The sequence below is a fragment of the Dasypus novemcinctus genome, chromosome 9, assembly GCF_030445035.2.
Source record: "Dasypus novemcinctus isolate mDasNov1 chromosome 9, mDasNov1.1.hap2, whole genome shotgun sequence".
Classification (NCBI taxonomy): Eukaryota; Metazoa; Chordata; class Mammalia; order Cingulata; family Dasypodidae; genus Dasypus; species Dasypus novemcinctus.
The window spans coordinates 70,624,233-70,630,232 of NC_080681.1; positions in this window are offsets into that span (position 1 = coordinate 70,624,233).

Sequence of the window (6,000 nt, forward strand, 5' to 3'; positions counted from 1 at the left end):
TAGGGATAAGTCCAAGGAAGTTGTGAGGCTGAAATTAAAACCCAGTTCTTCCAATTCCCTGCCTACTCAGATATTCTTTGCAATGCTCTCCCCTAATCTCTTCGGGGCTGTTAAAGACAGGAATTCCATAGAATACATTCTGTCCATTATCAGCAAACCTAGTTCAAATCACCACATATTTGTTAACTGTGTAAAACATGCTATGCTAAATACTGTGAGGAAAACAGAGATGAAACAGATATGGCCCTGGATCTCAAGAAACAGTTTAGTGGGACAGACACACAAACAAGGTGGATCATATGAAAGGCAAGAAGACAAAGAGTTTCAAAAGTTTAGAGGAACGATCTTTCTTCGAGTAAATAATGGACTATTTTATGGAAGAGGGGAATATTTGAGTTGAGGCAAGAGGTCAAAACTGCAGCTTTTACCACCTACTGAATAGCAAGTCACCCATGCCTGAGGGTAGGGTAATGGTGTGTTTAACCTGCAAAGCCACAGCCCACTTGAGTACACTGGTAGCCCTACTCCCATGCATGTTGCTGTTTGCCTGAATGTGCTGTTTGTGTTTCACTTTTGCTATATTTCTGTGGCCTAAATCACCTGGAACTTCAGAGACAGACATGGAATGTGTACATTCAATGTAGAAATCTAGAATAGAGCTGTCTAACAGAATTCTCTGATGATAGAAATGTTCTATATCTCTACTGTCCGATATGGTAGTAAATAAACACATAAGGCTATTGAGAATTTGAAAAGTGGCTGGTGCAGATGAAGAACCAAATTTTAATGTAATGAATTAAAACATATTTAAATATCTAATGTGGCTAAAAGGCACCAATTGCTCAATTCATATCGAGAAATCTGGATCATATTTTGTAACTAGTCACAAAATAATGTAACATTAGTTGGACCATCATTTTTTGTCCAGTCATTCCAAAATTTAGATTTATAGAAGCTTACTCTTAGGGGATCATGGGAAGAGACCTAAAGTGAAACAGGACTTCACTTTGGTGTCCATTTTTGCATACCTGGCACATTATCTTCAACCATTCATATGATCCTTTTTTTAAATTTTTTTTGTCTTTATTTTTTAATATTACATTAAAAAAAATGAAGTCCCCATATACCCCCCACCCCCCTCACCCCACTCCTCCCCCCATAACAACAACCTCCTCCATCATCATGAGACATTCATTGCATTTGGTGAATACATCTCTGAGCACCGCTGCACCTCATGGTCAATGGTCCACATCATAGCCCATACTCTCCCACATTCCACCCAGTGGGCCATAGGAGGACATACAATGTCCGGTAACGGTCCCTGCTGCATCATCCAGGACAACTCCAAGTCCCGAAAATGCCTCTACATCTCATCTCTTCCTCCCATTCCCTACCCCCAGCAGCCACCATGGTCACTTTCTCCACACCAATGCCACATTTTCTTCGATTGCTAATCACAATAATTCATGAATAGAATATCAGTAAGTCCACTCTAATCCATACTCTAGTCCTCCATCCTATGGACCTTGGAATGGTTGTGTCCACTCCACATCTATACCAAGAGGGGGATTAGATTCCACATGGATGCTGGATGCAATCCTCCTGCTTTCAGTTGTAGGCATTCTTGGCTCCATGGTGTGGTGGTTGACCTTCTTCACCTCCATGTTAGCTGAGTGGGGTAAGTCCAATAAGCCAGAGTGTAGGAGCTGAAGTCTTTTGTGGCTCAAGGCCTGGCTATCACATGGTCAGTCCAGAGATTCAGGTCCCCTGGTATATATTAAACCCCAGCACCAACTACATTTCTGGTAAAAGTAACAGGAGAGGCTTGTGAACAAAGATCACATCTGAGCCCAGCTCCATCACACAGAAACACAAACTCCAAAGAAGGGCCAACTGACATGGCACTGAACTCCATCTGCCATGACCATAGAACCTGTGGCTCTCTGTAGCCCTCAGTTAAACCAATACCTGGGGTTGTATCTACTTTATCTGTCTCTAGGACTCTGCTGAGGTGTGCATAAGGGCAACCCCTCTGATAACCTCCTGGCTCTTTTTGGAGACTCATAGCCATATAAATTCATTTGTCCTTTCCATTTCCCCCTTTTATTCAGATCAAAAAGCATTTTTAACTCCTGGTATTTTATGTAGACTGAGATATTCTGCTGGTCTGAGTTGGCCCTTTTATTCAAGGTCATTTTCTACTTACATCATCAACTGGTACTTGGTAGTAATCCCTCGGTGCCAGGGAGGCTCATCCCCAGGAGTCATGTCCCATGCTGGGGGGAAGGCAATGCATTTACATGCTAAGTTTGGCTTCAAGACTGGCCACATTTGAGCAACATGGAGGCTCTCAGGAGGTAACTCTTAGGCACCCTCCAGCTCTAGGCCTTGTTCTTATTTCAGGTGTACTGGTTCACAAGCATAGTCATTAGAATCCATGGCTCATTGTTGGACCTTCATTCTTTTTTGGTCTTTGCCATTGCACTGGGGGGATTGTTGCTGTTCCTTTAGGGACTGTGATAGAGCTCCCCTGACTAGGAACCAAGCACTCCCTCAGTTGTTGTTTTTAATTGTATCCACTATGAAAATATCCAAACATTTTTATGTACCCTGGATATATGCCCTGGAGAACTCCCTGCCAACCATGTGTCCCCTGTCAATAACATCCCACACCAGTATTCCTCCCCTGCCATTGTTGAACCTCTCTGTGATCCAAAACCTCCTGAAAAGTGAAGCCAAATATATTGCCAGGTTCCATTAATAGTAAAATGGAATACAGCAATGAGTTTAAATGTTAGATATAGAATACATATTAATTTGGAAAAATTAAGGTAAAAATAAATTGGGGTATCAAAAAATTTAAAAATGCAAAAGCTTTGTTTTTGATGTTTTGCCTTCCATCACTGCAATAAGTGTTTCTGTGTATGCAAATTGACAAGGCAACTACTTCCATCTTTTCCTCAGTGTCTACGTCCTATCTTTTTTTCTTTTTTCTAATTATTAAGCTTATCTTCACAAGAGTTTTAGATCACAGTAATTCATATAAACAATATACCATACTCCCACATATCCAACATAAAACCTTTTCCCTTCCACAGCAATAATCTTTTTACATATTCATATTATATTTACTGAAACTGATGTACAGATATTGAGACAATAGCTTTCAAACAAGGTAACATTTGTGTTTACATTGTGGTTTATATTTTAGACTACACAATTTTCTAAATTTTTAGTTATCTTATGTTTTACATTATGATTTACATTTTAGCCTATCAGCCCCTATATATTTTTGGTGTAATTTTACATGTCTTATATCCATCCTTGTATACTCTGGTGGAACACTTCTATTGCCCACACAATCACATTGGTTCCATCTATTCAATACCTCTTTCCCCCTCCCCTTAGGGTCCACAGTGACAGTCAATCTTCATTGCTGGAAGGGCCATGTTCAGAGATACTTGCAACAGTGTTGAGGACTTGACATGCTCAATGCCCTAATGCACTGGGAGCCACCATTTCCCTTGAGAGATAGAATTCCCTCTATTTGAGGGCATCAGTCCTCCTCAGGATGTGGATATACCTTCAGTCTCATTATATGGGTCTCTATCCAATGTTATAACCCACTATGGCAAAATGAGCATTTACATATTCCCTAGGAACCTGTCCTGCATCAGATTATCCCCTTTAAGCATCTTAATCAGGTAACCTTCCTTATTATATTTTTGAAAAAGTTTTCTCAGCATTATACTCTAAACCAAATACCTGACAATCTCCTATGTTCATATGTTGCTCCACCCTCCCCCCAATTTCTTGGGCAATATTACCCTTCCTCCCATCCCTAGCCCCCCTGAAGCCCACAAATCCCCCCAAAGGTAACCCTATGCCCCCATTTTATCCCTTCCTTGTACAAATACTTACATCCAGCTTATCATAGACTTCACCCATGTAGGTGTCAGCTTACATACTTCCTCTACCCCCCCCCCCAATTTCCTGTAAGCCTATCATCCAGTCTCTAGCTCTCTGAGGCAGCTTGGTTTACTTATTTCATATCATTGAGGTCATGTAGTATTTGTCCTTCAATGCCTGGGTTGCTTCACTCAACATAAGGTTCTCAAGATTCATCTATGTTATCATGTGTGTTTGTAGTGTATTCATTCTTAAAGCTGTGTAGTATTCCATTGTATGTATATACCACATTTTATTTGTCCATTCATCTGTGGTTGGGCATTTGGGTTGATTCCAACTTTTGGCAATAGTGAACAATGCTGCTATGAACATTGGTGTACATATATCAGTTTGTGTCCTTGTTTTCAGTTCTACTGGGTAGATACCCAGCAGTGGAATTGCTGGGTCATATGGCAAATCTATGGCTAGATTTTTGAGAAACCGCCAAACTGCCTTCCAGAATGACTGGATCCTTCTGCATTCCCACCAGCAGTGGATGAGTGTTGCCATTCCTCCACATCCTCTCCAGCATTTGTAGTCTTCTGTTTTTTTCATCGCTGCCAATCTTATGGGAGTAAGATGGTATCTAATTGTAGTTTTGATTTGCACTTTTCCCTGATAGCTAGAGATTTGGAGCATTTTTTCATGTGCTTTTTAGCCATTTGTATTTCTTCTTTGGAGAATTGTCTGTTTAAATCTTTTCCCCATTTTTTAAATGGGTTGTTTATCTTTTTATTTTCAAGACATAGGAGTTCTTTTTATATGCAGGTTATAAGTCTCCTATCTGATATACGGTTACCAAATATTTTCTCCCATTGTGTAGGCTCTCTTTTCACTGTCTTGACAAACTCCTTTGAGGTGCAGAAGGCTTTAATTTTGAGGAGGTCCCATTTATCTATTTGTTCTTTTGCTGCTCATGCTTTTGGTGTGAAGTTCATGAAGACATTTCCTATTACAAGTTCTTGTATATGCTTCCCTACACTGCTTTCCAAAGTCTTTATGGTCTTGGTTCTTATATTTAGGTCTTTGGTCCATCTTGAGTTGATTTTTATATAAGGTGTGAGATGGTAATCCTCTTTCATTATTTTGCATATGGATATCCAGTTCTCCAGGTACCATTTTTTGGATAGGCCATTCTCTCCCAGTTGAGAGGGTTTGGTGGCTTTATTGAATATTATATGACTATATATATGAGGATCTATCAGAACTCTCAATTTGGTTCCATTGGTCTGTGTGTCTCTCTGTGTGCCAATATCATGCTGTTTTCACTACTGTAGTTTTGTAGTATGTTTTGAAGTCAGGTAATGTGATTCCTCCAATTTCGTTTTTCTTTTTCAATGTCTTTGGCTATTCGAGGCCTCTTTCCTTTCCAAATAAATTTCATAGCTAGTTTTTCTAGTTCCTTAAAGAATGCTGTGTTGATTTTTATTTGGATTGCATTGAATGTGTAGATCAGTTTTGGTAGGATAGACATCTTAATAATATTTAGTCTTCCTATCCATGAACAGGGAATATCCTTCCATTTATTTAGGTCTTCTTTGATTTCCTTGAAAAGTGTTGTGTAGTTCTCTGTGTATAAGTTTTTTACATCTTTAGTAAAATTTATTCCTAGGTATTTGATTTTTTTATTGACTATTGTAAATGTTATTTGTTTCTTGATTTCCTCCTGAGCTTGCTCATTATTGTTGTACAGAAATGCTACCGATTTTTGCGCATTGATCTTATAACCTGTGACTTTTACTGAACTCATTTAGTGGTTTAGAAGCTTTGTTGTAGATCTCTCAGTGTTTTCTCTGCATAGGATCATGTCACCTGCAAATAATGGAATTTTGACTTCTTTTCCAATTTGAATGCCTTTTATATCTGGTTCTTGCCTCAGTGCTCGAGCAAGTACTTCTAAGACAATGTTAAATAGAAGAGGTGAGAGTGGGCATCCTTGTCTTGTTCCTGATCTTAGAGGGAAGGATTTTAGGATTTCTCCATTGTAAACGATGTTGGCTGTGGGTTTTTCATATATGCTCTTTATCATGTTCAGAAAAGTTCCTTGTATTC